The following is a 24,700-nucleotide window of genomic DNA, read 5'->3' as shown; positions in this document are numbered from 1 at the left end:
GAGGAGTGGAAATTTGGAGATCCTTACATTGTCATTCTGAGCACAGTATTACTTTTCATATTATGCAAACCCCATGCTTATCTCCCATCTTAAAAATTAAATCCCTTAACACCATGTCCTCCATATTTATTCTTCTCTTTCCATTAAAGAGGTACTGCCCTATATTTATTCTTCTCTTTCCATTAAGACTACTTGAAAGAATTGTCTGTTCTTATTTTCTTCTTTCTCTCTTCCAGTTCACTCTGTAATCACTGCAGTCAAGCTTTTGTCCTGACTTTTTTTTTTTTTACTATAAAAAGATCTCTTATCAAGGCCACCCATGCCGTTCACTTGACCAAACTCAATAGTAATTTTTTAATCTCCATTCTACCCAGTCTCTTAGTCAAATTGTTTACAGATAACTCTCTCCTAGGATCTAGTCTGAGACCTTCCCTCTTCTCCTTCTGCATAGTCCCATGGGAATTTATATCGACCACATGTTGACTTGTAGTAGATATCACTAAAATCTGAACCATGAATTATAGAGAATAAGATCTATAGTTGATCAAAGCATTGGGGTACAGAAATGTCAGTAGGGTTATTACCAGAATGGAAACTATGGGAACTGTGCTCTGTGATGGCAAACTAGCAAGAGGCTTATTGACACACCAGGCTTCTTGACAGAAATTATGAGAACGCTGACATTAAATGGACAGGCCCCAGGATTATGTATATATAGATATCACCTAGAAACCCTATATAATTTAGCTGATACATTATTGTTCATTCATTGTTTACAGGAGTTGGTGAAGCTCTTAGCCAGGAAAAGCTATGGAATTATCTTTTTTTTTTTTTTTTTGCCTCCAAAGCACAGCTTTTCTCTTTTCTATTAATCACGTTCAGATTCTCTTCTGTATATGCCACACTCTGTTTTTCCATATTAGTTACCCAGGCCTTTGTATTTTAAAACAGAAAATGCTCAGCTTTTTCATCAGCAGTTGCTGAAAGTTCAGAAATTAAATGCGAACTAAGCTCCTTCATTCAATATAAAGTCCCTCAGGGAGTGACCTTGAGAGTGTGGTTTACTGTACTGCAGGCCTGGGATAATCGGCACAGATTCATATTTGTTGACTGAGTGCCTGCTGCCAGTTACATATCACTCGGAAATGCCACTTGAGTTCTGTCTCACATGCTCACAGACTGTGGCCACTGGCTCTGCCCTCCCACGGGAGTGCCGAGCAGCAAGCGGGGACTCTTTTTGGTGGGAAGACTAACTTTCAGGTTAAGTGTAAGATCAAAAGGATCAACAGCAGAGGCTCTAGGCTTAAAAAGACCTGAACCATGGTGAGAGCACTGTTGGAGGGGATCCATTTCCTCATCACAGTGTTGAGGTCTCAGGACTCGTTGATCCATAACGCAGGATCTCGTTCCTTGTCCTGTTCAGTTCTGCACCAGCAGAGGGCTAGTCCCTCCAACTACAGTGCCCCCCCTCCCCCCGTGGGTACTGACTCCTTTTATCTGCTTTCACTCACTGCCTCCAATTCCTGTCAAGGAATTCTCTTTATCACCTTTTTTTTTTTTTTTTTTCTGTTGCTTTCAACAGAACAGAAGAGTAAGTAGTAACTATTTCCCATACCCAGTGTTAAACTGTGAAGCCATTCCTCTGAGTTGGAGAATGCTCTTGAGGCATTACTGCCAGAAGGCCACTTTAAAAAGCAAACATGGCCCAGAAACATAACTCTTCTCAGGAGCATCCATCCTGTCTTATTTTTTCTGGGTCCTGGGCACAGTTAGCATCCTGTACCCAGTTTCTGTGTCATCTTAATCAGACCTCTGAGGTTCAGAATTGGTAGCAGCAGATTGCTAAGAGTGTTATTTGGAAGTAGACAATCCTTTCTTCAATCCTGTATTTGAAAATTCAGTCAGTTTCATCCCAGGAACCCACTTGAATATGTAAGCTCTATTTTCATGTTCATTTGGAGGAGACATATTAGGTAATCATTAATTCCAATCAAAACATTCTTTCTCTGTAATCTGTTTAGTTGTTTTTAACTAACACAAAGATAGATTTTAAAAGTCGTTTAAGCCTGTCAAAGGAAAACATAATAAACTAGATAAAAGAAGCTCTCTTAGATGTATTAATATCTGAAGTCTTCTGAATGCATGCTACTAGATGCAAGTTGTATTTTAAGTAGCCGCAGGTTACAAGGACGGGGACTAATGAATTGTAGAGGAAGGTAATTAACTTCCTGCAGTCCATAGAAGCTTGCTTTGTGAGACCCTCTCTGACATTTACTTAGAGAAGACCGGAACATCTGATTAGCATTGTTGAGAAAACTGCCCACTTCTCTTCTATTTTCAGACTCCTTTCAGACTGGGGGTGTAGCGATAGCAGACTGTGGAAATTTTGGAGTGGATCAGAAAAGGAAGCTTGGCATGTCAGAAGCTGTTTTGCTATTAACCAGCAGTGGTGTTAGGGACAAGTCATTTAAACTCTCTATGTTACAGTTTCTTTATTTGTAAAATGAGAGGGTGGCACACAATGGCCACATCTTATGATAAATGATCCAAGCATTCTCATCCAGAGAAAGGCATATGAAACATTGTAGGATGCTCCACAGTTCATGAGGGTTTAAATGACATTTAAAACAAAAATCAAAACTGAACAAACTTTCTGACCCAGATAACTTCTTTCTCTGACTTACTAGAGCATTAAGAAAGGAGAATGACAGATTTTCCTTAGGCAACTGACATATTGAACATGCTCAATATGTGGTTTGAAATCAAAACACAATTTAATTTTTATCTCCCACCATCCTTTTAAACATTATCCCCTGGTGATAATCTTTTACCTGTGGTAATCTTTCTTCGGCAGGCTCGTGACTTTTTCTTCACTCTTAGGAAACAGTGTGACATTTGCTTTAAGTAGCAATCACTCTCAATTTGGAATATTATGAAGGCTAGCTCCTTAAAGCCATCAAAATGACAAAATTGGAATAACACGTTCTTCCCTGTACCAGTGTGGACCTGCTTCTCGGAACAGGGAGCCTGGTCCTGCTAACTTCCCCTACCACTTGTGTTACTCTTAGCGAGGTCTTCATGGGGAAGGCTTAGAAGGGTAAGAGGTGTAGGGAAAGTCTCTCTAGGCGGATGGCGTTGTGCTTTATGGACCCCACAGCTGGTGAAAGCTGTTTACTGATTCTCCCATAAAGTGCTTTCAAAGACCCCTTAGAGGTTTCCTATTGGAACTCTCTATCTTGCATTTTCCTCGACTCAGGCAGGAACATGTTTAATCTGCGTTCCCAAATGAGACTCCTTTCTCAGCCCTAGGTCACCTTTGTTATGCTCCCAGCTCCTCCGCACCACCCCCCTTCCAGCTTCTCTTTGCTGAGGTCCCCTTACTCCTCCACTGGACAGGACCTTGGACAGTTCCATTCCACCTTAATTCCACTCACTCCTCTCTCACTGTGGGAAAACTTTATCCTTTGCCCCTACAAACCCTGGGAAACCAGTCTAATCTCAACGAAGCAACTGTTCAGGCCTCCTCTTTTCTTAAGATTTCCGGGGCAATTCAGACCATATTCCAGAGCTGGCTTTACCTTCTCAATTGTACATCAGGGACCAGTCTCTTCTATGTTTCTTAATAGAACAGAATTTCAGGCGACAGAATTTCAGCACTGTCTGAGCAGTCATCTTGGAGACCACCTGCTGCCTATTCTAAGGGCCACTGCCTTGTGGGTCTTTAGGCTGGTGCCTCATTTTTGCCTTATGATGCCATACATGCTCCCCCAAAGAGAAACATAGGGAAGCAGGCAAGACAACAGCAAAAAAAAAAAATCTTTCTTCCCTAAATTCCTCCCCAAAGCTTCTCTCTGATGTTCTATATACCTTTGAACTCATGCAAGTGTCCAAAAATTTAGGGATTTCTATTAAGTATAAATTCTGCACTTGAGAGTGGTGGATAGGTTTGTCTCTACCATTTCAATCCAATATTTATTGTATTGGTGCTTCAGCTGAAACTAATTACAGGAAGATTCTCATTCTAACATCCTGTGACAATGACATTAAGCTCAGGGCTGACACGCTACTAGAAAAAAAAATTTGAAAAGGTAATGAAACAATGGAAAACATTTTAATTACCCTAACATAAACTTATGCTTTTATTTTGGGGTCAGTAAAACCATACTTCTTCTTTTATAGCTGTAATCTCATTGTACATGTGCTTTTACAATGTATTTTTTTTTTAACTTATTCCTCACCAACATTTTGTAAAATCATGCTTGGAATTTTAATGTGTGCATATTATCCCAGATAGTGACATGCCATTCATTCATCAGAGACCCTTTGAATGTCTACTCTGTGGCCAATGCTGGTTCAGGGGGTGGGGTTGCAGAGTTAAAAGAACTGAGTAAGCCCTCTGTTTAGGGAAGTGCAAGTTATTATGATGCAATATGGTGTTTGTCACAAGATACTTAACCCATATTAAGTGGGAGCAGAGAATAGAATCTATTTTTTTAAAAAGGAAGTTAGGAAGGAATCACAAAGGAAGCATTGAGTTGAGATGTTTATGGAGGGTGTGTGGGAGTCTGTTAGGTAGGCAAGCAGGAGGAAGTCACCCTGGTGGATGGAACAGCTTGTGCAAAGGCATGGAATTTATTTTGATCTTATATGAGGTGTGAGTGTTTTCTTTTTTTTCTTCAAAACTGTTATTGAATTGTTCTAAAATTACTCATTAAATAATTCTTTTTCCTCAAGAATAGAGAGTTATACTGGAAAGCTAGCTTTATTGTATATTAAGTTTATTGCATTGCTTGGTTCACATATAGTCTCTCCATGCAGTCCAAGGACTTACAGTCTTTTGGGAGGGTCAGTACCACACTTCTTAAAGAACTGTTGCTTTTTAATGGTTTCAAATACCTAATAAGCTAATCTACCTTCATAAATTCTTTGCCAAGCGTTCTTTTCTAAATTGCTCTAATTCTAATATCTGCTTAAAAGAACATAGCTCTTTGATATTTTTAGATATCAAAAATATTTTTGATATTTCAAATACTTTTAGGACAAATTTGCTTCAAATTTTTAGCTGAATCAATCATCAATGTTATGACATTCTCTCTGCCTTTGGCTTTAGATCAAAATCTTACACAAAAGACTTCAAGCCAAATCCTTCAGATTTTGTGAAAATGTTTTGCTGCTGGGATTGCTAGTGTTTTCTTTAGGTTTATTTCTTCACACAAGCCTAAATGCATGTACTTTCATAATCTCCTAAATAATTTCAAAATATATTTTTAAAAAAAGAAAAAGCCTGGGGTTTAGTCTGAAACTTCCAAATGTGTAATTTGATCTATTGAGCAAAATTACTGGATAATTGCCCACTTTTGTACTTTACATATGGAGGCATTCTTATGAGCATTCAAAGATGGTTAGGCCATTATTTTTATGCTTGGTGTTAGGTTTACATAAATTTAACTCCACAGATTTCTTCCTTTCCTTGCTCTTAAAGCTCAGAAGAAAATATATTCCCAAATAACACATACAGTGTAGTGGACCTATTCTGGCCAACATTTGGGTTCATATGTACCCCAAAGTACCTTATCAACAGCCAGGATGGGTCCCTGGTCACTGACTTGCATATAAGGAGAGTGAGGGGGACGTGGTGAGCATCCCCTGAGGGAATGTCACAGATACTCAAGAGTTTTTCTCTTATTTTGGAAAGTGGGTAAGACAAAAGTTTTCAAAAGATATATACTGTGCAATAGGTGGACCCAAGCAATACTGCTGAAATGACAGAGTGGCTTTGAAACTTCAATACTGCTGCTCCGGAATAATTCCAGAAATAGTAGCCTTGCCTTAGACATAAGCATTCCTGCAAGGCTCACGTGAAACGTCATCCTTGAGTGGCCTTGGAGGTAACTTACCCAGATGTAGGGAGATGAGAGTTTGAAAGAGCATGACATATGCCACATGATAGCAGAGAGCACCCCCCAAAACTCCAGTGAGACTAATTTAGGGGCTCCCTAGTTTAATTGGATGAGACCTAGAGGGGGCTCAAGGTCCTAGGAATTCCTGTGGGTTAATAAACAGGGAGAAAGGTGCTATTAAAGCTATCATTAAAGGAGTTAATAATATTTGTTTATACACAGAGACTAATGAGATCTGGTGGAAAATGAATTACATGTAAACACTACTTGAATAGCTTACGGTTAATAAACGTTAACTGAACTACACTGGTCCCTTTCACCAAGTTCTGTAATTCTAAATGATTTTGGAAAGAAAATTCAAACAAGTAACCTTAGAATATTTTGAGAAACTGGCAGCATCCCATAGTAGAAAACACACTGAATTGGAGTCAGAAGGTATTATTTCTTATACAAGTTCTTTCACTAATTTGAGGCACTCATTTCACTTCTCTGGCCTCATATGCCTTGTTTGCAAAATGAAGAAGTTAGGAAATGTGCCACAAAATTACACCAGTCTCATATACGACTATATATGCAAAATTCTTCAGTAAAATGCTAACAAATGGAGTCTAGCAGTGTATTAAAGAATAATGCACCTTGACCTTGGAGGACGCTATGGTCTGAATGTTTGTCTACCCCTAAATTCATATGTTGAAATCCTAACCCTCAAAGATGATGCTATTAGAAGGTGTGACCTTTGGGAGGTACTTAGGTCATGAGATTGGAGCCCTCACGAACGGGATTAGCACTCTTATAAAAGAGACCCCACAGAGCTCCCTAGCCCCTTTCACTCTGCAAAGGCACAGCAAGAAGACGCCATGTTGGAATCAGAAAGCAGACCTTCACTAGACACCAAATCTGCCAGCACCTTGATCTTGGACTTCCCAGGCTCTAGAACTTTGAGAAGTAAGTTTCTGTTGTTTATAAGCCACCCAATCGCTTGTATTTCATTACAGCAGCCCAAACAAACTAACACAGAGGGTTCCCTTCAGACATGGAAGAAGGGTTTAAAGGTTAGGAATTCTGTTAATGGAATTCATTACATAAATCGTCTAAAGGAGAAAACCATAAGGTTATTTTTATAAATTCCAAATTATATCGGGCACTATTGAGCACCCATTGTGATAAACAAAACAAATCTCTGTGCATGGTAGATTCCTCCTTATCTGGGTAAAAGCTAGAAACAAACAACAAATATCAATGAAGAGCCTAAGGCAATCTTACTGCACACGGAACCAAGCTTAGAATGTCCCCTGAGGTAGGCAGTCTGCAAAGATACCACCCAATGGACACATCTCCTGGTAGTCACACTCTAGTGCAGTCACTCCCACGTTGAATCTAACCAGCCTGTGACTCTCTTGTTAAGTAGAACATGGCAGAAGTAATGTGGTGCTAGCTAGAGCTAGCTTAAAAAGACCTGACAGTACACAATTCTGTGTGCTTGGAAGCCATCCACCCGTGTAAACATCTAACTACTCTATTGGAGAGAGAGGACACTGGGAGAGGACCTGGAGGATGAGATGCCACATTGGAGAGAGACTCATGGAAGGGCACACGCCTGTGAGTGAAGAAGTCAAAACAGTAGGTAAAACCTGCCATTGTGGTTTTGTTGTAGTTGCGAGGAGAGGCGAGTTCGTGGTCCTACTACTCTGCCAACTTGATTCAGTCTAAAAACTTGCATTTCAGTGACTGCACCGAAGGCTAATCAGCTACAGTGATAAAACCATCAAGACATTGGTATAAGACTAGAAATATAAATAAGTGAAACTGAATAGGGAACCCAGACACAAACCCAGATATCTAAGGGAGTCTAAGGCATACACACACACACACGTAAGTGCATACACATATATGCAAAAGGAAATCAAACTGATGTTAAAAAGGTGAATTGTGTACACAACACAGGTTGTTGCTTGGACAACTAGAATTCAAATGTACAAAAGGAAAAAAAAAGACTTAGATTGTCCCCATCATAAATAAAAGTAAATTCTAGATAGATAAAAGATTTTTAATGTTAAAAAACAAAACTCTGAAAATACTAGGGAAAAACAGGCAAATATTTTTTGTACTCTTGGAATGTGACAGCAATTATAAGCAAATAAAAAGTTCAGGAAACATAAATGATATAAAGAAATTGACTAAATAAAAATTAAAACTTTGGCAATATAAAATTATACTACAAACAAAATTAGATGATGAACTGAGGGAAATATTTGCAACCCGATTGACAGAAAGATGGATAATGTCCTTACTATACAATGTTCTCATAAATCATTAGGAAATGATGAGTACCCTGTAAAAATGAGAAAAGGCTATGAATAAGCATTGTACAGAAAATGAATAAAAATATCTCGTGAAATCATTACTAACCAAAAATGCAAATTAAAAAATGAAAGATTTATTTATTTATTCATTCATTCATGCCAATGTTAGACAGTTTAAAGAATGAGAGCATTTGCTTTAGGAAATGGTCACTTCTGATTGTTCTCTGGGGTTCAAGATCACTTTCTTAAAAACACTTTTTTATTGAAGAGTAACAGACAGTGAAAAATGTTCAAAACCTAAATGTAATTCTTCTTAAAATGTCACGAAGTAAACATCTCTATAATCAGCATCTGGCCAAGACATAAAACCTTACCAGCATCTCAAAAGTCCACTTCCTGGCCACCCCAAATACTACCCCTTTCCTCTTATTCCAAGGTAACTAGTATTCTGATTTCTAGCTTTCCGGTTTAGTTTTATCCATCTTTGAATTGTATGTAAGTGTAATCATTCTTTTATATCTGCCTTATTTCTCTCCACCTTATGTTTGCAAGATTTATCCTTGTTATTACATATAATTATAATTCTAGTATGTTAAATGTTGAATAAAATTTCACTGCTTGAATATATACAATTTACCATTCTACTCTTGAGATCCAAGGTGCTTCTAGTTTTCAACCATAATGAATAATGATTCTTTGAACATTCTTGTATGTGTCTTTTGTGTATACGCTCAAACATTTCCGTCCATTCCATACCTAGGATTGGAAATATGCAGAGGGAACATGCATTTTCAATTTGAATAGATAATAACAGAATGTTTACCAAAGTTGTTTAAGTTTCCATTTCTACCAGCAATGTGTAAGGGTTCAAGTTGTTCCATATCGTTGCCCATTTTTTTGGTCACTTTTTTAAACTTTAGCCATTCTGGCTTGTATATAGCTTTAATTTTCATGATCTTGGTGACTAATGAAGTCCAGCGCTTTCTCATGTATTTACTAACCATTTGAATAAACTCTATAGGCAAGAGCCTATAGTTCCAGTACCTTGTCCATTTCGCCTTGTTTTTCATCCTGAGTCTAGGAGTTCTTTATGTATTCTGCATGTAAGCCCTTTCTTTTAAAGGTGTCGCTAATATCTTTTTCGATTCTGTGGTTTCCTTTCTACTCTTTTAATGATATGTTATAAAAAGATGTTTCTAATTTTAATATAATACAGATTACCCATGTTTTCTTTTATACTCCAATTTCTCTGTCCTGCAAGTCATGAAAATCATCCTCTATATTACCTTTTAGAATTGAGCTGTTCATTTCAATAGCAACTAACCACATGTGGTTAACCTGAAGTTAAATTAATTGAAATTAAACAAAATGAAAAGTTTTGTTCCCTTGTTCATTCTAGCCACGTTTTAAGGGCTCAGTAGCCAAAGATACAGGAAAGTCCCATCATTGCAGAAAGTTCTGTTGGTCAAATATGTTCTAGAAGGTCATTTTGTTTTGCCTTTTGATGTGATGGCAATAAGAATGTGGGTGGGAAGCTTGTGGGAAGAAATGTGAGAATGCTAATCTTCTCATCTTTAGCAGGAAGGCAAATGATGTTCCCTAAAATGAACACAAGTAGAAAAATTTGTTTTTATGACATTTTGCCATTTAAAAAAAATTACGTATTCTCTTAGCTTTGGAAGGAATCTTTTAGAAAATATTTCCATTGTGAAGAAATATTGAAATAAAGATTATTAATTGTTTCTGTGTAGCTCATCCCTTTTCCTTCCACTAAATTCATATACAAGTAAATTTATAATTAATTTTAATGATATATTTATAATTAAATTTAATTATATCCTGAGTTAGGATGACCTCCGTTAATAAATTCCATCAGACCCCTGTTTTCCTTCCTTTGACCTCAGCCTCCTTTTCTTTGTTTTTCCTTCTGCTATTTCCTTCTTTTCCTCTCTCTCCTCTGAACCTTGACAGAACCACAAAGCTTGCAAAAATAGCTCTTGAAGGAACTGTTCTGTCAGTTGCTTGAATGGGACTGTACCAATGATTCTGAGCAACAAGCAAGAGAAACCACAACATTCTCTACCTCTGGCAACCACAAGTTGTCAGCAGTAAGAGATTTTTTAAAAATGCAATCCAGGGAAAACCACAAGGACACATACCCATCCTTTTCTTCTGTAAAACTCCAGTCCTGCTTTGGTCTGGGGAGTTACCTGGTTTTCAGGTTCTTCCTGATATGCATCAACTAATAAAGACTGTCTTTTATTTGAATCACTTACATTATTTGTTTCCTTAACTTCATGTCTTGGGGCTTGAAAAAAATCAACTTGGGAGTAGAATGTCTGGTTTTTCCCAGAACACAAAGATGCCATCAGAAAACCCCCAAGTGTTGCTTATAGGGTGCACATTTACCAAGCTGTGGCAACTTCGTCATCAAAAAGCCTCAAAGCAGGTACCATTTAATAACTTGTGTTAAAAGATAGCTGTAAAATAAAACAATGACTGCAATAGTATATGCTTATTTTTTATTAATTGTAACACATGTGTGATAGTTGATACAGGTGGTTAAGTGTTGTTTCTATGAAGTATATACTGAATTTTTATCTATGTGAGCAAGAATGGGTGCATTTTGGGAATTGCGAGCAATCAAAATATTTCTGGGAGAAGAAAGGATTTTATTAAGAATAGGGAGAACTGAGGGAACCTGGTGCTCATACACAATAACCAGGTGGAAAAAGAATTCCAAAGAGTACATCAAAGATGCTGGGCAAGCCAGAGGACCAAGGGGAAAGCAGACTGAATAGACTAGATCCTCATCTCATTAATTACAAAATCCTGGGTAGGGCTTTAATCATAGTAAGATGTGAATAAAGCATACTCAAATTTCTAAAAATGCTAACAGACTGTATCAAAATTCATGAACAAATTTGAGAAGATCGTGAATTTTGCACTGTACAAAAAAGCCAAACTTTTCTTTTGGTGAGGGGAGAGTGGGTTGTTTAAAGGGATGAACTTGAAAAGTTCCATTTGCAAGTGAGGGTTGATTGCAAAAAGAGGGTCTTAGGTGCACCCATCTGGCTTTGAAAAAGCTTGGACACAACCAGATCTTGTGCCATGACCAAGAATTGGTTATTTAGTACTCCAGAACCCATCATCTTAGCAGATTTCTGGGAGATTGTATTTTCTTTTCAGGGTAGTAAGATTACTATAATCCTGGGGAGGTATAATATAAGTATAGAAAAAAGTGAAAAAATAAATCAGAATCACAGTATCATCACTTTCGTATTAGGGTAAGTAAAACTTTTAAAAATAAATTTTAAAATCATTCTAATACTCCATGAATGTTGTCTGTTTTCTAGGTGATTGATTCAATTCGAAAATTGACAAAATAGACTCAATTTTATTGAAATGTTTTGGAGAATTCGGTTAATGACATTTAAAATCAAGTTTAAATGATTTAAGAGAATTCATGAAATATGTAAATGTTTATGTTTGTGATGTTTGAAGTTTTAGAAAGGTGGTAATAATGTAGATATAGATTTTATCAGACTGAAAATTCAATAGAGAAGCCAGAACTAGAAACAGTCTACACATTCAGGTTTGAAATGTTCATAAAACAAAAGCTGATTTTCAACACAACAACAGATATAATGAAGGGTTAGGGATGAGGAAGTCTTTGCAGTGATGGGACAGCCTGAATCCTCATTACAGTGACAGTTACTTGGCTCTGCAAAGATAAAATTTCATGATACTTATACATGCTCCTAAAATACATAATTTGAGGTGAGAATGTGTAAAAACTGATAAAATCCAAATAAGGTCTGTACCTAAGTTAATAACATTACATAGATGTCAATGTCCTGGTTTTGACACTTTCTACGTATTAAGTAAAATACTATCATTGGAAGAAGTTGGGTAAAGGAAATTCTCTATACTATTTTTGTATCTTCCTGCAAATCTTAAACTATTTCAAAATAAAAATACTATAAAGAGTATATAGAGAGATAATAGTTATTGCATTAAAACAGGCATAGACTATCTTACTGGTGCAGACAGGGGGGTCAGCTGAACCGGGGTCAGCTTCCCATCGTCCCTTCGTCTCATTTGGGTGCTCTGCCTATGAACTCAGGTGTTGGCATGGCATAAGAGGTAGGTTGTACTGAGTCTGATAAGGCAGCTTATTATTTTTTAATTGTTATTAGTATTGTGGTAGGATTTAATGCGACAGGAAACAGCTATAAGCATAAACACCACAAAACAACCGTATATAGTAATTCTTCCCTCTGGTTGATGCCTCCTTGAAAAATTAATCTTCTTGCATCTCCCTAGATCGTTTCTCCCCACACAAAAGCTTTTTGGTTATTAAGGATGCTACTCTTCCATTTAAAACTACCCAGTTGTTTCCCCTGGCACTTGGATAAAAATATTAGTCTCCCTACAATGTCTCAAGGACTTATAAACCCTGCCGACGGTTGACATCTTTAACCTCATTTTGTAAACGCTCCCTCTTCCTCAGAGCATCTTAGCTGCCTCAGCCCTTTGGCTGTTCCTAGCACACCCGCGGCACTCTCCTGTCCCTGGGCTTGCATTTACCGCTCCCTGGGCCATGTGGTCACATTCTACTTAAAGAGACCTCACTTGGCCCTCTAGATAGACGGAGTCTTTATAGAAAGAGTCTACTTAGGTAGCCAGCTAGAGTCTTCGCTAGACCACTGTACGTTTTTCTTTGTAGCACTTACGACGAACTGATTATTATTTTCTGTATCTGTTTATTTATTTTTATCCACCTGTCTTGATCCACAGAGCCTAATACATAATTGATGCTCAATAAATATTTTTGAATGAATAAATGAAAGCTCCTATTCCTGGTGCTTATTCTGGGAAGTATTAATAGGGGTGATGGGCCTCATTCTACCTCTTATATTTTAGGGCAATTTGATATTCTATGTCTAGTATAAGTTCGTTTTGTGACTAAGTTTAAAAAAAAGTATGCCCACCTACACACATTTATGCTTGGAAAAACAGGTGACTACAAAGCTTTAATAACCTCTGAGCCTAGATTTTCCAAATTGTTCTCATAAGGTTTAAGGAAGGGTGCATGGCACAGCTTAGCTCTAAATGGTAAGGTATCAAGGTAGAATCAGTGGGTTCCATTTTTCAATTATGAATTAATGTAGAAGCATGAGTCATAGTCAGTTTCTACGAGCCTACCCAAGGATCCCTTAATAGACAGATTAATACGTGCACCTGTGTTCTTGCCTTTAATTCCTACAAAGAGTAGGTCAAGGACATCAGTTACCTCTGGACACCAGTCAGGCTTGGGAGAAAATAGAGGTGATAACATTTTGGAAGGTAGAAGTGCATACTGAGGGAGTGTGATGACTGTTTGCAGATTAATTCTTTCCTTCTCCAGATGGTCTCTACATACAGGGAAGCAAAATATTTGCTCCTATATCTTGGCCCTCACTTTAAGCAGAAGTACTATTAGGTTTGAAAGATGTGACTTATCTGCCTGAGGTAGGAAGATAAGAGCTCAAATAAAGTGATCATTAAATTTTTGGTATGCCTTTTCCTTTTCCATACATATTTAGGCATTTTGCAAAGATACAGACAATATACCAAGACAAGATTAAACCAGAAGATGAAGAAAGGGCCAGAGAGGCATGAATATGCAATGGAAACAGAAGTGAGGGTTAAACAAAACTGCGCCTCTCAGAGACCCACGCTCCTTGCAAATGGGGTGCAAACATTGGCTGTAACCTTCCACAAATCTAGTAAAGAGAAACTAAATCAATGACACTTTTTGTAGTATTTCTAGCATAAGTTAAATCAAATCAATTGTTTTGTCAATTCACAGCTATTCCCCATGGCAAAGCAGGAAAGGATTTCTGAAAGCTTTTGTAAAGAAGATGTTATTCTTAATCTTGCCATGATGTTTAACTTCATTTCTTTTAATGTAGGGCAATGGCATAACTCCAAGATGCAATTAGTTGAAACAATTATCTGGCGATGGGAGTGATGGTGGAGTGTGAAGTGGGGGTGGAGGCTGTGAATAACACTTTAATATAAATACATGTGCCTGTAACATAATCATATACATTTTCTTTCAGTCATTCCAGGATGGAAGTTGGCAGGCATATATATTTTTTTTCCTATACCAAATTAGAATCAGCCCCCGGGACTGAGGGAAACAGAGCTGGGGAGACTGGAAGTTGAAAGCCAGTAAGAATCATTATTTCTGCCTCACTGGTCAGGCATATTTTGAGCAAATGAGTCAGCACCGTGTGAGAGGGATGTTGGGGCTAGACTTTATCAGAAGTTACGTAAATTTTTCAGAGTGACTAAAACTGATCTGGCTAGTTATTTAAAGCTTTGGGGAGGAGGACTGAGGAGATAGGAGGACCGAACTTATTCTGTGACCAGGACAGCTCTGACTGGGCAATTTCTCTGTCCTCACTCTCTCCGGAATGCCCTCTTTCTGGGACTTATAAATATCACTCTCTTAGGTATAAGTTGCTCATATTGGCCAAAACCTGTGGGTTCTCAGCTCTGCGATATCTGACAAAGACCCCAAGCTGTCAAACCATCCTTCCATATCAGATCAGTTAGTTGCTCAGGGCATTTGCTGGCCCTAAGGGGTAAGGCTATCTTGGTGATGTGTTGTGATTCTTTACGCATTGACTAACGCACATAGTATGCACTTGATGTGTACATCATTCTTAAGGAAATGGCAGAGATCAAAACATATTTTCTGTCCTTGAGACATTCAAAATTTAGCAGAGAGCCTAAATTTGCTAGATGGGTAAATTCATAGGCGAGGTGTTAACTGTGCAAGAAAGAGTAGGAGGGTATGAAGGGATGGAGATGGGTAGAAAAGACATGCAGGGTGAGAAAGCGACATGGGGGCATGAAAAAGCCTGGTGAGCAACAGAGTTGGATGAATTCAATAAAGAATAGTCTGGAACACTGTCAACTCCCAGAAGAACCTATTAGTTTTTAAAGAAATACTTACCTGTACTTTAATAGTCCAAAAAGTAAGCTTTGGTGCACACAGAAATCCTCGGAAATAAAAGCAGACAAATGCTGTTATAAGATTGAGGCTGGCTAATCTAAGTAATATAACATCGTAATGTGACATATGATATGATTGATATGATAAGGTATAAAGCCAGGAATTCCTAAGGAAGAACGTGTTACAACTGCTAGGTCTACCTATTCACTGTTTTTTGTTTGTTTGTTTGTTTTTTAGTATATATATGTATATATATATTTTTAAGTTGAAGTTTTGTCAGTTTGCAGTGTTATCTATTCACTGTTACCTGTCTTCTGTAGGTACAGCCCTGGGGGGGATCTAAGGTAAATATGTTATGTCATCAGGGTGTTGGTGCAATATTACCGGTGTAATTGAGGAGGGTTCAGTGAAAAGACTATTTATAAAGTTGTGGTAGGGCTAGAGGAAACCGGCAAGGGACAGTGAGGGCCGTGGGCCGTTCACATTTAGGGGCTGTTACTGCTCTGATCGCTGCCTGGGCAAGGGGATGGCGTGGTCCTCAAACCCCAGGAGGAGCTGTGGCTCTGGGTGAAGGCAGGTCAGCAACAGGCGTTGTGGCCGTCGATGGAGGGACAGACCCTCAGCAGACCCGTGACCCATGAGGGAGCTGACAGAACACACCCCCAGGCCCTCCCTCTGCTCGATTTCCTGCGCGTGTCTCCTTGTAACCTGAAACCAGAGGGCAGGGAGGCCCAGGTGCAGTCCCTAGAGCGCAGCCTCTCGGGCCGAGCAGGCAGAGAAAGATGGAGAAGGAACCTGGAGAACAGAACGCAGGGCCATCCAGCCCCCATGGGGAAGGCCAAAGCTCATCTTCCTCACAGCATCTTGGGGGGGTCCCATTTTGTTCACCTCCATGACATCTTTGATTGTCATGACACTGTGGGGGTGCATTGCCGGACACCTCTGCAGAGCTTAAAGGGTCAGACTCCCCACGTTTCAATAAGCTAGGCATTCCGTGATACAGAGTTGCTGCACGCTCCAGCTAACTCGTTCCCCTTCATCCTAAGCGCTCCTGTCCCATAGGCAGTGGGCTGTCATGATTTTCTCAAGTGCTGGTGACATGTTTAGGTACAATATCACAAACCGGGTGGTGAATCGCCAGATGACAAGGAAGCTTCCCAAGACAGGTGGCTCTTGTTAAGTTACTGCAAATCTATTTGTCTCCTTTACCCCAAACCAGCATTTGCCCACCCAGACCCCTAAATCCCAAACATTTCATCAGCCTGCAAGGGGATTAAGAGTAACCTGTCTTTCATTATAAGGCAGCTTATAAATAAACCTCCAAATAATATATTCAGAAGTGTGCTTCCGAGGTCAGTATAACATGCCAGATGTGGGGAAGGGCATTTTCTATGAGAAATGTGTTTTGAGAGAACAAGGGAGTGGAGGAGGGTTGCCTTGGAGAAAGTGTTACTCGTCTCAGAGGCCTCTGGCCAGGATACAAAGAGAGGCAGGTGGTTAAAGAAACATTCTCACCTTCAGAGACGTTCTCTCTAGTTTGGTTTGAGTTTTAATATCTTAAGGGTGAATTCTCAACCATAACCTCTCTTATATAAGAAATTTCCACTATTATCTTCAAAATAAAGTCTGGCTTTGCATTTCTATGATGCTGGGCCAACAGGACATAAAATATCAACACTCATTGCAGTTCATCCCCCCACCCCCAAGAGTCTACGTTCTGGGCTTCAGTCCTCCTCAGGCACCACGGCCAGACCCCCTCCCCATCCGGCTGCCAGGAATGGAACCACGTTCCGGTGTTCGGGGAAACCACTGCCTCCATTCTCTTCCATGCACTGGGAATCCTTCAAAGGCACTCCCTCTCTCTTCTTCTATGTAGCATAACCTCAGAGAGTTTAGATTTTCTTAAACACTAGGAAGAGGCCCTGCCCTCCAGAAAATTAGATTTTAGAGTCCTGCTACATGGTGAGAATAAAAATTTTGAGTAAACAAGATAAAATACCTCTCATCCTTTCCAAATCTTTCCAGACAGAAAGAACAAATGCAAATTAATATCCACAAAAGTTCTCCTGCCATGGTGGTCTTCCCCAGCGCCCTCCATGCTGGGTGAGCAAGAGTGCTGATGTCTGCAGCTCTGATGAGCATGAACTGTAAGGCACCATGCTAAGCCTTGCGGTGACAGAGAGGACTCGTATCTGCTGCTGTCAACGAGTCTATTGTCTAGAGGGCAGAAGCCATGCCCACAATGACAATACCTGGGATAAATGCTATGTCGGAGGGAGGTCCAGGTGAGAGGAGGGGACTGCCTGGAGCCATCTATCAGAGGAGTAGCAAAGATGGAGGATGTAATATTTGCACTCCAGATGATGTCAATGACCAAATGATTGACTCAGCAGAATTGTTCAGGGACAGAAAGGACAGCTAAAAGTTAGCAAACAAAAGAGACCCAGCTTTTCATGGGAACAAGAGGTGTCACTGGTGGGGTTCCCTAGGAAACAGACTCTGAATCAGATTTGCCTGCAGGAAGGTTGTTGGGGAGGAATCAGTACAGGAAGCACACTTGAGGGAGGATACAGAAGCAGGACTCAGCAGAAGTTAAACTGCAAGGTGGTTGTAGCAAAGGCCTTGGTAGATGTCACAGGGAGCTCTAGAGCTGGGATGGCTCTGCAGAGGGGTCTCAAACTGAAGCAAGGGAGCCAAGCCTTTATAGGTCCTCAAGTGTCAAACATAGGAAGGGGTTGTTCATGGCAAAGGCAGTGGCGGATGTAATCTTGGGAAGGAAAATTCCCTTTGGCTAAAGGCGATGCCTGGGGAATTGAGCCCTTAGCAGGCAACACTCCCCCAGCGAGAGGAGGGAGTGCTCTGTCCTGAAGGAGGGGACCTGGGGAGCGGTGACCCATTGCATCCACTCAGCAGCCAGAGACCAGCACTGCTGTGTCATGTCTGGTGGGACAAGAGAGGACTGAGTATCAGTTAGGGTGTGCTGGGCTATGCTGCAGTAACAGGAACTCTCAAGTCTCAAGACAGACCAAAGCTTGCTTTCTTGTGCATGGCATTCTTTTTCGAGGGTTGGGCAGTCACTTGTAACTTAGGGATTCTGGCTCTTGCAGTCTATCCAGAGGCACAGTAAAAGAGAAGGAGGGAGAAAGGAGGATCATGTGAGGGGCTTTATATCCTGGTCTGCAAGTCGTGGACCTTGCTTCCTCCCCTGTCCTTTTGGTGAGATCCAATCACACGGGCACAACTTAATTGCAAGAGAGACTTGGGAACATACTCTTCTACGTGTCCAGAGAAAGGAAATGGGGCTGGTAGTATCCAGCCAATCGATGGCTGAAGGCAAGGCTTGCTCTGTGCCCAGTATAGGGCGGGATCACTGGGTAGCATGGCTCCTAGCATCCAGTATTAAACAGGACAATTAAGGATTCTCCCTTTGTTTATAAGTGTGAATACTTAAAAATCTTTCAGATTTGTTTTCTTTAGCAACACTGAGAATTGCTCTAACATTATAGAAGCTTTCCTAAAACTTGGAAAAAACTGATCAAGCATACATTGCAAATTATTTATTAAAATGAGCCAAGCAATATTTTTGAGCTACGAACAATGTCCCCTTTCTGACTGTAATGTTGATAGTTTTGTGCAGGAGGGATGCTAGGGTGGGGGTCCCTAGGGTGGGAGGGGTTCATCACAGACTCTTGCACTTTTCCGAGGAGTTTGGACATAATTCTGAGGGCAATGGTTAAGTCTGAAGCTTCCAGCAGGATGGTAACCTGACACCTCCCATTTGGTGTCACTTAGAGGCAGGCAACACATAGTGATTAGGTCAAGTCTGATACATGAGATCAGAATGTGTGTTTGCCAGAAATGCATTCGTATTTGTAGTTTAAATCAAGATAGTCAGATTATCACTATTTATAACAATTCAGCTTAACCCAAAGGAGAATTCTTTGTGTAACCCTCTTCCTTGAGCTACTTCCAGAATTAAATTTAATCAAAGGAAGCCACTTCTGTTCAAGAGAGAATTTCAAAAGTGTCTGCCTAGCAGGCGGTCCTCTGAACAACTTTCTCCCTCCATCAGTGAAGAAGGCTGGATATTTCACCCTCTTCCAAACAGCCTTTAGGAATGTCTTACCCTATTTGGAAACCCAGGACTGCAAGACTCTTCCAGCAGCGATTTGATTTCTAAGGAGAGGCCAGGTGACCCTGTGTCTTGACAGGAGGGAGCGATGATTCCTGAATCGCAACATTGGCAAAGCCCTCAGTGACCAGCTTCCTTCCACTCATTAGACTTGGCTGGAAATGAACATCTGGCAAGAAGCTCGTCCATGTATTCCTCCTTCCTCCCACTCCTGAAGAATTCTGATTGGGGCCAGCACTTTACTGCTGTTGGTTCTATATTTTACTGCAGGCAATGACTGCCCATGAGCAGGGGCCTCGCCTTCTACGCATTGTTATATGCACCACAGTATTTGGTGGCGCTCCTCGCCCTCTGCAGGGGTTACATAACTGTTTGTTACAGGGGCCGGAGTGGGAGGCAGGCTTGTTTCCTATTGCTACCTCATGGGGTAAGATCACGTATCGTTTTTTGGCCTCATCTAGAAGATGGAGAGGTTGGACGTTCTCTAAGCACCTTCTAGCTCTCAAGTTTCTGAATACAATTCAGTCTGTGGAGAGATGGCGGCGTGATGCCACCTCTGGAGTCTGGGAGATCTGTATTTGACTCTCAACTCTGCTGCCGGCTGGGTGACCAAGGCATGTCACTCAAGCTCCCCAAGGAAAACATTTTCAATTTTGTGGCTTTCTGGTGAGGAATGTATGGCATTTAGGCAAAGAATCTGACTCACAGCAGGCATGAAACACACACAGATTTAATAACATGAGACTAGGAGTAATACTTGACTAATACTAGATGTCACCAAGTCCAGAATTTCTAAATGCAAATTAATGATGTTGGTAAAAGTATCTTCTGGTTTTTGGTACCTACTGTGGCTAGACTCTGGGGTTGATGCTGGGGATGAAAGATGCCTAAGTTTGCTGAGAAATCAGACAATTAAATGGATGGGTATAATCAATTATAATGAAATGCAACAGATCAATTTTTCAATATCATCTTCAGAAAGCCAGGAACAAAAGGCAAAAAAAAAAAGAAAACAGTTCTGAAAAGTAGGAACCGTTTTACCAAGAGGAAAGCCAGAACACAGTACTTTTTAATTAAATATTTGAACAAGACTTTGTAAGGCTGACCCTGGCTTAGATTTCCCTAATCCAGTGACGCTGCATGTGCTAGTGTGTGTGTGTGTGTGTGTGTATGTGAGAGAGAGAGAGAGAGAGACTCTGTGTGTCTCTGAGTGTGTGACTTTGTGTGTGTGATGATATGTGTCCAGTGTCTCTGTGTGTGTGTAAGACCCTGTGTGTCTCTGAGTGTGTGTGACTGTGTGTGTGTGCATGCGTGGTGACACGTACTCACACACTTGCCCCTTTCCGGCAGACATGCCCGGGTTCTGCGGCATGTTCCCACAATCCCATGGCAGGAGGATCAGCATCTGCCATCTTCTCACACCAAGAGCAGCAGAGCATATCAATGTAACAAGAAAACGCCTCCCTCAATCAGCTCTGGGTAAAGGACAGATGACAAATAACTATATTTCTAAAGCTGGGAACACTGTCTGCATCTTCCAAGCAATGCTGGTAAAAGCTTCACTCGCTTGTAAATACAGGGGCTCAGCTGGCACAAAGAGGTGGATTTTCCCAGCGAGGTGCCCCTAAATGGCACCTGCCTGCCTGAAAAAGACCCGTGAGGCACTGAGTTAATTTAGCTGTTGTTTATACCCTGCTTGGCCCCCTAGCTGGGTCCAGCCCTGGAATATAAATATGCGCTGAGGCAGCAGGCTTCATGTACGGAAGGTCTGGGCATCGCAACCCGCTCTTTGGGACTGAGCTGATGAAGATCGTGGGCGGGGCCTCAAGGAGCTCGCCAAGCTTCCAGCCCTCCATCTCTGCGGACTGTGGAAGTCCACCACGGACCTCGTGCTTTGGGAACTTTGTATGGCTGGGTGCTATTTTGAGACATGATTTTATTTATTTGTCTTCACTTTCTTCTCTTTTCTCTCTAGCCCTTTCACACAGGCTGTCTGTGCTTCATTTGCACAGATAAGGTATGTGGCTGGGCAGAAAGCCAAAATCACAGGCAAGAATAGCTGGTGTTTTGTTTATATGCATTTACAGAGAGTCTAGGGGCTTGGGGAACAAGTGACAGGGGTGAGGGGCATTCAGTGGCAGAGGCAGAGTGACCTGGAGAAGCAGAAGGGAGAGTCTGGCTCACATGTGTCCTCCCCAAGAGTCCACAAAGCCCTGGGCTGCAGGAAGAGAGAGTGGAGTACAGCTGTCCTGATGCAGTGGGGTTCAGCCTGGCTTCCAGCAGCACCCGGATGAGGGGCCCAGACCCCAGAAGGGAATGCTGTGTGCAGTGTCTGAGCAGAGAGCCGCAGGTGATGTTTCCAAAAGATCCAAGCAGAAAGGGATGACTGGCATCTCCAGCATGACCCAGGTGTGCCCAGGACCAAAGACCAGATGTCCCTACCCATCACTCACCAATCCATCCAGGCTTAACCCTGAGGATGACCAAGGTCCAGTTTCACAATAGGCCTGGTGTGAGGGAGATGCTGGAATAAAAGTCGGGCTGGCTTCTATAAAATAGATGCAATTTTTTTTTTTTTTGCATGCTTGAGTTTGTGGGCTGGCATTTCTAGCTACTCCATATGGATAACTAATTTCCTAGATGAACAGTTGGTTTTTACTGTCTGCTTTGAGGCTGCTCTAGGAAACTCTGCTCTTCACACCAGGAGAGGGAGACCCCAGGAGATGCAAGAGTTGTCCCTGGGACTACAAGGGCTCTGTGAGCTCCACCCTGGTGGGCGATACACTGATCTTCCCTTCCCTGAGGTGTTTGCTTTTGTTAGTCAGTTAGGACAGTGCATCCTGAGGGCACAGTACATCTCTAGCTGCCATCATCTCATTCAATTTCTGTTGCTTTTTCTTTTGGCTTAATAACTTTGATCTCTGTGATATCAGGGTAGCACATGTGTGCGGGGTCAGGTGGGCACAGTTCCTAGAGACTGCTCTCTAGAAAGGCCTGGGGAACCATTTGTCTACATTCTTCTCCTTCCTCCCTCCCTCTTTCCTTCCTTCTTTTCTTCCTTCCTTCCTTCTCTATTCCTCTTTCACTCCCTTCCTTCTTGCTTTAATTTCTTCCCTTTTTCACAATTACCGAGAAGCCTGCAATAGAACATATTCTGTGATCTGTGCTGGCAACACAGTGACGAGCAAGGTGGGCCTAGTCTGTCCCCTTTTGGAGTCTCTGTTTCTGTGGGGAAATCGAGATAAGTAAACAGGCAGTTACCGTCCTGTATCATGAATGTCCGTATATAGCACCCAGTGCTAAGAATCTCAGAGAGAGGGCAGGAAGCTTGTTCCTGGGAGGGGTGGGAACCAAGAAAATCTTCCTAGAAGAAATAATTACAAAACACTAGCCAGATGTAGGGAGTTCAAGATAGGAGAGAAGTGTTAGGAAAGAGAGAATGGCAGAGCTGGGAAGAGAGGGAAAGTGGAAAGTGTTAAAGGTATTTTAAAACATATATATATATATATATTCAGTGAACTTATAGTGCTTACTACTATAACCAACCTTACGGAGTAGATCGTATTATTATCTACATTTTACAGATAGGGAAACTGAGGCACGTGGAGGTTAAGAAACTTGCCCAAGAAGTTCAGTGTGGCTGCCCCTACCATAGAGTGATTGCCGGTACCAGGGCATCACAGACATTGTCGGGTCGGCGGCACCAAGAGCCCCAACAGCAGGAATCCAGAAACAATGTTCAATAGATTGACTCCCAAGGTGGCGCCTCAGTGGAGAAACAGGACCCTCTGATGAGGACCACTGAGTACTACTCTGCCCTAGGTCCTGGGCCCAACAGAGTCAGTTCTCTGCAAAATTCCCCTTTGCTCCACGCACTTCTCATTCCCTCGATCCCTTATTTATGTTAGTGGTTTGCTGAGCAAGGCTTTTTCACAGAGACAACCTAAATGGGAAACTGCAGACAAGACTCTACCCAAATTATCATACACTTCGAGTAAAAGAATTCTTAAAAAACAATCCTTAACAAGCAGATACATCATGATCCTCTCATGAATAAATTAAATAAAGCATAGTTCAGATAATGATAACCCACTTGAAAATAATTTATGTTTCAGATTTGGTAATCCTGGCAGCCCACTCCAATGGTTACCCACATTCTCTGTTTGCTTTTGTCTTACGGCTCCCCCCCACCCCTTTTTCTGGCTGATGTTCTCTTGTTTTGCAATTTCCCTGACTTCTTTATTTCGTTTACTTGATAAGGTTTGGTGAGATGAGGACACATTTAAAAATAAAATCTTGCAAATAATATTTGGGTAATTTTTGAATGTTGTGATCATACGCCTCTATTGGAATTTTGTCATTAAGATGCTGGTAAGGAGGATCACGCCAAGCAAAGTTTGCATGGAGCCAAGTCATGCTCTGTGCTTCCTACTCCCCTCAACTACTTATAGGAGAGAATCTGGTTTATAATGACCATCCCAGGACTTATCCTGAAGTCTCAGAGGGTAACTGAGAACTACAGGCCATCAATGTCCTTTGGTGCCATGATAAGTATTCATTCATTCATTCATTGATCCAGCACTTGAGAGTGGCAGCTCTTTGCCAGTCTCAAAGTGTGCTTGACCTCCCTAACAATTACACAGACACATACGCTCTAAAATAGATCTATGTGTAAAGTACTGTATGTAAGTGTTAGCAATGCTTTTTCAGAGGAAGAGAATTTGGGGCTGCCCTTTGAAAAAGAAGAAAAAGCAGCAGGAAGTTCCAGGTAAAGGCAAAGTCATGGGGGTATGGTAGGGAGGTAACAGGCTATGGGACACTTAGAGACTGTGGTGGCCAGCTTCTGAGTTGGCCCCAATCATCCTCACCTCTGATATTCATGCCCTTGCTCAGTCCCCTCCCACACTGAGGCAAGGCTAGTAGAGGACTGTAGAAGTGACGGCATGTGACCAACGAGACTACTCATGAAAGACATTCTGTCTTCCACCTTGGTCCTCTGGACTGCTTGCTCTAGTGGAAGTCAGTTGCCATATTTTAAGTGCTCCATAGAAAGGGCCCTGAGGGGAGGAAATAAGCCCCCTTCCCGCCAATGGCCGACATCATCTTGCCAGCCATGAGAGTGGGCCACTTGGGAGGAATTACAGCCTCCAGCCCCAGTCAAGGCTTCACATGATTGCAGCCCCAGCTGACCTCTGACTACAATTTGATAAGAGACTCTGAGCCAGAATTCCCAATCCAAGCTGCTCCTGAGTTCACGACACACAGAAACCATAAGATAATAAATAAAGATAATAAAAAATTATTGTTGTTTTGAGCCCCTAAGTTTGGGGATGGTGCTGGACACCAGTAGACAGGT

The sequence above is a fragment of the Camelus ferus genome, chromosome 7 (assembly GCF_009834535.1).
Source record: "Camelus ferus isolate YT-003-E chromosome 7, BCGSAC_Cfer_1.0, whole genome shotgun sequence".
In the NCBI taxonomy this organism is placed as follows: Eukaryota; Metazoa; Chordata; class Mammalia; order Artiodactyla; family Camelidae; genus Camelus; species Camelus ferus.
This window is presented reverse-complemented; position numbering follows the sequence as displayed.